Source organism: Mesoplodon mirus (genome assembly GCF_964341445.2).
Source record: "Mesoplodon mirus genome assembly, chromosome: 2".
Classification (NCBI taxonomy): domain Eukaryota; kingdom Metazoa; phylum Chordata; class Mammalia; order Artiodactyla; family Ziphiidae; genus Mesoplodon; species Mesoplodon mirus.
Genome location: NC_138977.1, coordinates 89,575,414 through 89,586,963, shown reverse-complemented (window position 1 = coordinate 89,586,963; position 11,550 = coordinate 89,575,414).

Here is an 11,550-nt window from a genome sequence, read left to right as displayed (position 1 = left end):
TTTTTTTTTTTTTTTGAGGTACGCCAGCCTCTCACTGTTGTGGCCTCTCCCGTTGCAGAGCACAGGCTCCGGACGCGCAGGCTCAGCGGCCATGGCTCACAAGCCCAACTGCTCCACGGCATATGGGATCCTCCCGGACCGGGGCACGAACCCGTGTCCCCTGCATCGGCGGGCGGACTCTCAACCACTGCGCAACCAGGGAAGCCCTGATGAGTATATTTTCTGTTTCCCACACATTTCTCAGCAATCAAGTTAACTGAAAAATTGGATTTCTTTTGAAGAAAGGGTATGGTACTCTTTCTGTAGGGAAAAAATAAGATTCTAAACATTTCAAGGTAAACTGGAATTTTCTCTTCTGGGATTTAGAGGTGATTGAGTCCATTGGTAATTCGGGCAATGCAGCAATCAAAGAATTCAAACATAAATTGGGTAAGATCCAAAGCCTTACTGGAAGTTGGTTCACCTTTGACTTTTTTTTGATTGAAGTATAGTTGATTTACAATATTGTATCAGTTTCAGGTGTACAGCAAAGTGATGCACATATTCATATAGATGATATATGTATTTTCAGATTATTTTCCATTATAGCGTTGACTGAAAAACATGCACAACCTCAAAGTTGAGAATTATATTTTATTATTATTTTTTTAAATTTATTTATTTTTTGCGGTACGCAGGCCTCTCACTGTTGTGCCCTCTCCCGTTGCGGAGCACAGGCTCCGGATGCGCAGGCTCAGTGGCCATGGCTCACGGGCCCAGCCGCTCCGCGGCATGTGGATTGCTCCCGGACCGGGGCACAAACCCGCGTCCTCTGCATCAGCAGCACCGGCAGGTGGACTCTCAACCACTGCGCCACCAGGGAAGCCTGAGAATTATATTTTATTCAGCAGACTTCCTGAGGACATCAAGCCCAAGAGGCAGCCTCTCAGGTAACTCTGAGGGACTGCTCCTAAGAGGTAAGGGAGGAGCCAGCATATATAGGAGTTTTTGCAACAAAAACCAGGTAGTCGGAACACCAAAAGTTACTGTTAATTAAAGAACACCAGACATCTCAGGTTAATGAATTTAGTGCTTTTCTATGTATGGGAAGATGCAGGAGTCATTGAAATCATTCCTTTGATATGCACCTTAGCTATCTAGGGCCAGTATCCTATTCTTTCCCATCCTGTGTCCTGTCAGGGTTCACTGTTGGGGGTGGCTGGCATTGGGCAGCCCTTTTGTCTCCATCCTGAGTTCCTTCAGGCTCATGGTGGTGGGCTGTGGTAGTGGCTGATGGCTTGATGGCCGCAGCATCCTTTGTTTGTTGATATGGCAGGCAACATTTTTTATCCACGATAGGTTATTACAAGATACTGAATATAGTGCCCTGTGCTATACAATAAATCCTTGTTTATCTATTTTATGTATAGTAGTTTGTATCTGTTAATCCCATAGTCCTAATTTATCCCTCCCCCTTCCCTTTCGCCTTTGGTAACCATAAGCTTGTTTTCTATGTCTGTGGGTTTGTTTCTGTTTTGTATACAGATTTATTTGTAGTATTTTTTAGATTCCACATATAAGTGATACCATATAATATTTGTCTTTCTCACTCTGACTTATTTCACTAAGTCTAATATTCTCTAGGTCCATCCATGTTGCTGCAAATGACACTATTTTATTTTTTATGTCTGGGTAATATTCCATTGTATGTATATATACCACATTTTCTTAAGCCAGTCATCTGTTAATGGGCACTTGGGTTGTTTCCATGTCTTGGTTATTGTAAATAGTGTTGCCATGAACGTCGGGGTGCATGTAGCTTTTTGAATTAGAGTTTTCATCTTTTCTGAATATGTACCCAATGGCAGGATTGCTGGATCATATGGTAGATCTATTTTTAGTTTTTTAAGGCATCTCCACACTGTTCTCCATAGTGGCTGCACCAATTTAAATTCCCACCAATAGTGTAGAAGGGTACCCTTTTCTCCACACCCTCTCCAGCATTTGCTATTTGTAGACTTTTTGATGATACCCATTCTGACTGGTATGATACCTCATTGTGATTTTGATTTGCATTTCTCTAATAATTAGCAATGTTGAGCATCTTTTTATGTGCCTGTTGGCCATCTGTGTGTCTTCTTTGGAGAGGTGTCTATTTAGGCCTTCTGCCCATTTTTTGATTGGGTTATTGTTTTTTTGATATTGAGTTGTATGGGCTATTTGTATATTTTGGATGTTAATCCCTTGTCAGTCGCATTGTTTGCAAATATTTTCTCCCAGTCCATAGTTTGTCTTTTCATTTTGTTGATGATATCCTTTACTGTGCAAAAGCTTATAAGTTTGACTAGGTCCCATTTGTTTATTTTTGCTTTTATTTCTTTTGCCTTAGGAGACTAATCTAAGAAAATATTGCTATAATTTATGTCCGAGAATGTTTTGCCTATGTTCTCTTCTAGGACTTACATGGTTGCATGTCTTATATTTAGGTCTTTAAACCATTTTGAGTTTATTTTGTTTGTTTGTTTATTTATTTATTTATTCACTTATTTATTTTTTTATTTTGGCTGCATCGGGTCTTCGTTGCTGTGCAGGGGCTTTCTCTAGTCGCGGTGAGCGGGGGCTACTCTTCATTGCGGTGCATAGGCTTCTCATTGAGGTGGCTTCTCTTGTTGTAGAGCATGGGCTCTAGGCACGCGGGCTTCAGTAATTGTGGCTCGTGGGCTCTACAGCCTAAGCTCAGTAGTTGTGGCACACGGGCTTAGTTGCTCTTCGGCATATGGGATCTTCCTGGGCCAGGGCTTGAACCCGTGTCCCCTGCATTGGCAGGTGGATTCTTAACCACTGCACCACGAGGGAAACCCTCAAGTTTATTTTTGTGTATGGTATGAGGGAGTGTTCTAATTTGATTGATTTTCATGTAGTTGTCCAGCTTTCCCAACACCACTTGTTGAAGAGACTGTCTTTTCTCTATTGTATAGCCTCCTTTGTTGTAGATTAACTGGCCATAGGTGTGTGGGTTTATTTCTGGGTTCTCTGTCCTTTTCCATTGACCTATATGTCTGTTTTTGTGCCAATACCATGCTGTCTTGATTACTCTAACTTTGTAGTATAGTCTGAAGTCTGGACAGGTTATGCCTCCAGCTTTGTTCTTTTTCCTTAGGATTGTTTTGGCAATTCTGAATCTTTTGTGGTTCCATATGAATTTTAAGATTATTTGTTCTAGTTCTGTGAAAAATGTCATGGATATTTTGATAGGGATTGCATGAAATCTGTAGATTAGTTTGGGTAATATGGCCATTTTGACAATATTAATTCTTCCAATACAAGTGCATGGGATATCTTTCAATTTCGTTGAATCATCTTTAAGTTCCTTTATCAGTGTTCTATATCTTTCAGTGTATAGGTCTTTCACCTCCTTGGTTAAGTTTATTCCTACATATTATATTATTTTTTAAATACAATTTAAATGGGATTTTAAAAAACTCTGATATTTCATTGTTAGTATAAAGAAATGCAATGGATTTATGTATATTAATCTTGTATCCTGCTACCTTGCTGAATTTATTTATTAGTTCTAGTAGTTTTTCTGTGGAACCTTAGGGTTCTTCATATAGAGTATCATGTTATCTGCAAATAATGCCAGTTTTACCTCTTCTCTTCCAATTTGGATACCTTTTATTTCTTTTTCTTGTCTGACTGCTGTGGCTAGGATTTCCAATACTATGTGGAATAGAAGTGGTGAGAGTGGGCATCCTTGTCTTGTTTCTGAATTTAACAGGAAGGCTTTTAGCTTTTCACCAGTGAGTATTATGTTGGCTGTGGGATTGTTGTAAATGGCTTTTATTATGTTGTCCCTTTATACCCAGTTTGGTGAGAGTTTGTATCATGAGTGGATGTTAAATGCTGTCAAATGCCTTTTCTGTATGTATTGAGATGATCATGTGGTTTTTGTCTTTCCTTTTGTTAATGTGGTATATCACATTGATTGATTTACGTATGTTGAATTATCCATGTGATCATGGGATGAATCAAACTGGATCTTGGTGTATGGTCCTTTTTATGTATTGTTGGATTCAGTTTGCTAATATTTTGTTGAGGAGTTTTACATCTATTCATCAGAGATATTGCCTATAATTTCCTTTTTTTTGGAGTGTCTTTGTCTGGTTTTTGTATCTGGGTGATGGTGGCTTCATAGAATGAATTTGGGAGTGTTCCCTCCTTTTCAGTTTTTTGGAATAGTTTGAGAAGGATAGATATAAGTTGTTCTTTGTATGTTTGGTAGAATTACCCAAAGAAGCCATCCAGTCCTGGACTTTTGTTTGCAGGGAGTTTTTTGTTTGTTTCTCTTTCTTTTTGTTTTATTATAGATTCTATTTCACTTCTAGTGATTGGTCTGTTCAAATTATTTGTTTCTTATTTACTCAGCTTTGGCAGGCTGTATGTTTTCAGAAACATATCCGTTTCTTCTAAGTTCTCCAATTTGCCGACATATAACTGTTCACAGTATTTTCTTTTTTCTTTCTTTTTTTTTTTTTTGCAATACGCGGACCTCTCACTGTTGTGGCCTCTCCCGTTGCGGAGCACAGGCTCCAGACGCGCAGGTTCAGCGGCCAGTGCTCACAGGCCCAGCCGCTCTGCGGCATGTGGGATCTTCCTGGACCGGGGCACGAACCTGTGTCCCCTGCATCGGCAGGTGGACTCTCAACCACAGCGCCAACAGGGAAGCCCTCTTTTTTCTTTCTTTCTTTCTTTCTTTCTTTTGATACTTCTGTGTTATCAGTTGTTATTTCTCCTCTTTCATCTCTTATTTTGTTTATTTGGGTCTTCTCTATTTCCTTCCTGGTGAGCCTGGCTAGAGGTTTGTTGATTTTGTTTATCTTTTCAAGGAACCAGCTCCTGGTTTTATTGAGCTTTCCTATTATTTTTTTTTTTATTTTTGATCTTCCATTTATTTCTTTCCCCTCTTATCTTTATTATTCCCTTCCTTCTGCTGACTTTCAGCTTTGTTTGTTCTTCTTTTTCTAATTCTGTTAGGTGGTGGCTTAGGTTTTTTATTTGAGATTTTTCTTGTTTCCAAGAAAGGCATGTATTGCTATGAACTTTCCTCTTAGAACTGCTTTTGCTGCATCCCATGGATTTTGTAAGGTTGTGTTTTCATTTTTGTTTGTCTCAAGGTATTCTCTGATTTTTTTCTTTGATTTCATCATTGAGCTCTTGGTTTCTTACTAGCATGTTGTTTAGTCTTCATATGTTTGTTATTTTCCCATTTTTCTTTCTATGGTTCATTTCTAGTTTCATACTGCTATGGTCAGAAAAGATGCTTGAAATAATTTCTATCCTGTTAAATTTTTTTTAACATCTTAATTGGAGTATACTTGCTTTACAATGTTGTGTTGGTTTCTCCTGTATAACAAAGTGAATCAGCTATACGTATACATATATTCCCATATCCCCTCCCTCTTGCATCTCCCTCCCACCCTCCCTATCCCACCCCTCTAGGTGGTCACAAAGCACCAAGCTGATCTCCCTGTGCTATGTGGCTGCTTCCCACTAGCTATCTATTTTACATTTGGTAGTGTATATATGTCAATGCAACTCTCTCACTTCGTCCCATCTTACACTTCACCCTCCCTGTGTCCTCAAGTCCATTCTCTACATCTGCGTCTTTATTCCTGTCCTGCCCCTATGTTCATCAGAACCATTTTTATTTTTTTTGAGATTCCATATATATGTGTTAGCATATGGTATTTGTTTTTCTCTTTCTGACTTACTTCACTCTGTATGACAGACTCTAGGTCCATCCACCTCACTACAAATAACTCATTTTCGTTTCTTTTTATGGCTGAGTAATATTCCATTGTATATATTTGTCATATCTTCTTTATCCATTCATCTGCCAGTGGATACTTAGGTTGCTTCCATGTCCTGGCTATTGTAAATAGTGCTGCAATAAACATTGTGGTACATAACTCTTTCTGAATTATGGTTTTCTCAGGGTATATGCCCAGTAGTGGGATGGCTGGGTCATATGGTAGTTCTATTTTTAGTTTTTTAAGGAATCTCCATACTGCTCTCCATAGTGGCTGTATCAATTTACATTCCCACCAACAGTGCAAGAGGGTTCCCTCCTTTTCTCCACACCCTCTCCAGCATTTATTGTTTGTAGATTTTTTGATGATGGCCATTCTGACTGGTGTGAGGTAGCACTTGAGAAGAAAGTGTGTTCTGTTGTTTTTGGATGGAATGTCCTATAAATATCAATTAAGTCCATCTTGTTTAATGTATCATTTAAAGCTTCTGTTTCCTTATTTATTTTCATTTTGGTTGATCTGTCCATTGGTGAAAGTGGGGTGTTAAGTCCCCTACTATGAGTGTGTTACTGTTGATTTCCCCTTTTATGGCTGTTAGCATCTGCCTTGTATATTGAGGTGCTCCTATGTTGGGTGCATAAATATTTACAGTTGTTATATCTTCTTCTTGGGTTGATCCCTTGATCATTATGTAGTGTCCTTCTTTGTCTCTTGTAATAGTCTTTATTTTAAAGTCTATTTTGTCTGATATGAGAATTGCTACTCCAGCTTTCTTTTGATTTCCATTTGCATGGAATATCTTTTTCCATTCCCTCACTTTCAGTCTGTATGTTTCCCTAGGTCTGAAGTGGGTCTCTTGTAGAGAGCATATATGCGGGTCTTTTTTTTTTGTATCCATTCAGCCAGTCTGTGTCTTTTGGTTGGAGCATTTAATCCATTTTCATTTAAAGTAATTATCGATATGTATGTTCCTATTACCATTTTCTTAATTGCTTCGGGTTTGTTATTGTAGGTCTTTTACTTCTCTTGTGTTTCCTGCCTAGAGATGTTCCTTTAGCATTTGTTGTAGAGCTGGTTTGGTAGTGCTGAATTCTCTTAGCTTTTGCTTGTCTGTAAAGGTTTTAATTTCTCCATTGAATCTGAATGAGATCCTTGCTGGGTAGAGTAATCTTGGTTGTAGGTTTTTCCCTTTCATCATTTTAAATATGTCCTGCCTCTCCCTTCTGGCTCGTAGAGTTTCTGCTGAAAGATCAGCTGTTAGCTTTATGGGGATTCCCTTGTATGTTAATTGTTGCTTTTCCCTTGCTGCTTTTAATATTTTTTCTTCGTATTGAATTTTTGATAGTTTGATTAATCTGTGTCTTGCCGTGTTTCTCCTTGGATGTATCCTGTATGGGACTCTCTGTGCTTCTGGGACTTGATTGACTACTTCCTTTCCCATATTAGGGAAGTTTTCAACTATAATCTCTTCAAATATTTTCTCAGTCCCTTTCTTTTTCTCTTCTTCTTCTGGAACCCCTAGAATTTGAATGTTGGTGCATTTAATGTTGTCCCAGAGGTCTCTGAGACTGTCCTCAATTTTTTTCATTCTTTTTTCTTTATTCTGCTCTGTGGTAGTTATTTCCACTATTTTATCTTCCAGGTCACTTATCAATTCTTCTGCCTCAGTTATTCTGCTATTGATTCCTTCTAGATAATTTTTAATTTCATTTATTGTGCTGTTTGTTCATCATTGTTTGTTTGCTCTTTAGTTCTTCTAGGTCCTTGTTAAACATTTCTTGTGTTTTCTCCATTCTATTTCCAAGATTTTGGATCATTTTTACTATCATTACTCTGAATTCTTTTTCAGGTAGACTGCATATTTCCTCTTCATTTGTTTGGTCTGGTGGGTTTTTACTTTGCTCCTTCATCTGCTGCATATTTCTCTGTCTTCTCATTTTGCTTAACTTACTGTGTTTGTTGTCTCCGTTTCGCAGGCTGCAGATTCATAGTTCCCATTGTTTTCGGTGTCTGCCCCCAGTGGGTAAGGTTGGTTCAGGGGCTTGTGTGGGCTTCCTGGTAGAGGGGACTGGTGCCTGTGTTCTGGTGGGTGGGGCTGGATCTTGTCTTCTGGTGGGCAGGACCGCGTCCGATGGTGTGTTTTGGGGTGTCTGTGAACTTATTATGATTTTAGGCAGCCTCTCTGCTAATGGGTGGGGTTGTGTTCCTGTCTTGCTAGTTGTTTGGCATGGCGTGTCCAGCACTGTAGCTTGCTGGTCGTTGAGTGGAGCTGGGTCTTAGCATTGAGACAGAGATCTCTGGGAGAGCTCTTGCTGATTGATAGATATTACATGGGGCCGGGAGATCTCTGGTGGTCTAATGTCCTGAACGTGGGTCTCCCAAATCAGAGACTCAGGCCTGACACCAGGCCAGAGCTCTAAGACCCTGTCAGCCACACGGTTTTGTCTGATATCTTCAGCAGAAAGGGTATAGCCCAACAAAGGGAACTTTTTGCTTCCTTTGTAGGAACTTAGGTGACATGGGAAAACCCTATGGCTGTCCAATAGTTTGGGGCTCCCCTCTCCTCATCTCTGAGATGAGCTGCTGGCTGGGCTTTTTCAGCAGAGAAATGCCAGTGAACCTCATCTGGTCCACCCCACCAAGGATAAGGGAGGATCCTCTTAAATTTTTTTTTTTTTTTTTTTTTTTTTGCCGTACGCGGGCCTCTCACTGTTGTGGGCTCTCCCGTTGCAGAGCACAGGCTCCAGACGCACAGGCTCAGCGGCCATGGCTCATGGGCCCAGCCGCTCCACGGCATGTGGGGTCCTCCCAGACCGGGGCCCAAACCCATGTCCCCTGCATCGGCAGGCGGACTCTCAACCACTGCGCCACCAGGGAAGCCCCCTCTTAAATTTTTTGAGGCTTGTTTTGTGACCTAGTATGTTGTCTATCCTAGAGAATGTTCCATGTGCACTTGAAAAGAATGTGTATTTGGATGTAGTGTCCTATAGATATCAATTAAGTTCAACAGATCTATTGTGTCATTTAGGACCTCCGTTGCCTTATTGGTTTTCTGTCTGCATGATCTGTCCATTGATGTCAGTGGGGTGTTAAAGTCTCCTACTATTATTGTATTCCTGTCAACTTCTCTCTTTATATCTGTTAGTATTTGATTTATATACTTAGGTATTCATATATTGGGTGTCTATATGTTAATGAGTATAATACCCTCTTCTTGTATTGATCCCTTTATCATTATATAATATCCTTCTTTGTCTTGCTTTATGGCCTTTGTTTTAAAGTCTATTTTGTCTGATATGAGTACTGCTACCCTCGCTTTCTTTTCATTTCCATTTGCATGAAATATCTTTTTCCATCCTCTCACTTTCAATCTGTTTGTGTCTTTCACCCTGAAGTGATCTCTTATAGGCAGTATATTGTAGATTGTTTTTTTCTTTTATCCAATCTGCCACTCTTTTTTATCAGAGCATATATTTCATTGACACTTAAAGTAATTATTGATAGGTGTGTACTCATTGCCATTTAAACCTTGCTTTCCAGTTGTTTTTGTAGTTATTTGTTCATCTCCTTTTTGTTTTTCCTTTTGTGGTTTGATTATTTTCTTTTGTAGTATGCTTGAGATTCTTTGTTTTTTGTTAATCTGTTGTATGTTTTTGAGTTGTGATTACCATGGAGTTCAAGTATACTGACGCATTACTATATCTACTTGCTTTAAACTGATAGTCATACAAGTTCAAACACATTCTAAAAGATCTACATTTTTATACTCCCCTCCCCCATCTTGTGATTTTGCTGAACTATTTTACATCTTCATGCTTATCCTTTTGCTGTTAATTTTAGTTATAATCGCCTTTACAAATATTGGTTTTTAGTCTAGGTACTGGCTAATTTAAGTGATCTTCAATCCTTTTTTATATTTGCCTTTCCTATTGTGGTTTTCCCTTTCCAATAAATCTTACTTCTTTTCCATTTAGAGAAGACCCTTCAATACTTCTTTTAGGGTAGGGTTAGTATTGCTGAATTCTTTTAGTTTTTCTTGTCTGAGAAATTCTTTATCTCTCCTTTTATTCTCAATGATAATCTTTCTGGGTAAAACATCTTAGGTTGCAGGTTTTCCCCTTTCAGGACTTTGAATGTATCATGCCACTCCCTCTGGCCTGTGAAGTTTCTGCAGAGGAATCAGCCAATATCCTTATGAAGGTTGCCTTGTAACTAACTCTTTGTTTTTCTCTTGCTGACTCTAGAGTCCTCTCTTTAACTTTTGTCATTTAATTATGGTATGTCTTGGTGTGGGTCTGTTTGGGTTTGTCTTATTTGGGACCCTCTATGCATCCTGTAACTGGATATCTGTTTCCTTCTTTAGGTTTGGGAAATTTTCATCCATAATTTCTTCAAATACATTTTTGATCCCCTTTCCTCTCTCTTCTTTTTCTGGAACCCCTATTATGTGTAGGTCAGCATACTTTATATTATACCATAGATCTCACATGTCACTTTCTTTTTTTTTTTTAATTTGTCTTTCTCTATGCTGTACTGATTGGGTGGTTTCCATTATTCTGTTTTCCAGATCACTTATTCATACTTCTGTGTCACTTAGTCAGCTATTCATTGTTTCTAGAGTTGTTTGAGAATGGAAAGAGGTACCTGGGAGGTGGTTGTCTTTATGGTCAAAACCCAGTTTACTTCCTGAGCCTCAGGAATAAAGTCTAAATTTATCTGCATATAAGGTCCACTATAGTTTTCAGACTCTAATCAAGCACTTGTTGAAGACTCTCCAAAAACCAGGCTTCCAGGGGGATGTGAATTCACTGACAGATTTGGCAGCTTGCTCCAAATAAGCATAGTTTTAGGCAAATGAAGTTTCAAGACTTATCCCCAGCTCTTCCTTGCAAACACATCACCATTCCTCAGTCTCTTCTATGGAGAAATCTTGCATCTGCTACTGTATACATTTCTTCAGAAGCTGGGTGGAAGGCAGAAATCTTGGAATCCTACCATGCATCTGAACTTAGGCTTGGACATATTTTCCTGTGGCATATTTTGTGTTTGGTTGCCCTCTAACAGCAGAAGAAATGAAGAGAAGCATCAATAAAATCAGGGGCCAATGTTTCTGTATTAATATGAACCTAAGAAGAAAGAGTCAGTTAATATTGCTGAGATCCTAAATCATATAAAATTATAAGAAAGCCCCTAGTACAGGGCCCAACATTTAGTTTACATGCAATGAATATGAATTTCTTTTTGCTTTCCTTGAAGAGTTGAAGTACTGGAAAGGAACTTGAAAAAAAAAAAAAGAGAGACAGAGAGGGCTAAGTATACATGTGATGTATTAATTTCTGGCTAACAATCACAAATAATTGTCCAGCTTTCTAACTAAAATAAGTTTTTTTTTAAAATTTATTTATTTTTTTCTGCGTTGGGTCTTCGTTGTTGTGTGCAGGCTTTCTCTAGTTGTGGTGAGTGGGGGCTACTCTTTGTTGCAGTGCTCAGGCTTCTCATTGCAGTGGCTTCTCTTGTTGTGGAGCAGAGGCTCTAGGTGCATGGGCTTCTGTAGTTGCAGCACGTGGGCTCAGTAGTTGTGGCTCACGGGCTCTAGAGCGCAGGCTCAATAGTTGTGGCGCATGAGCTTGGTTGCTCTGCGGCATGTGAGATCTTCCTGGACCAGGGCTCAAACCTGTGTCCCCTGAATTGGCAAGGGGATTATTAACCATTGAGCCACCAGGGAAGCCCAAGAAGTTTATTTTTAAGGGCAATATGGGGC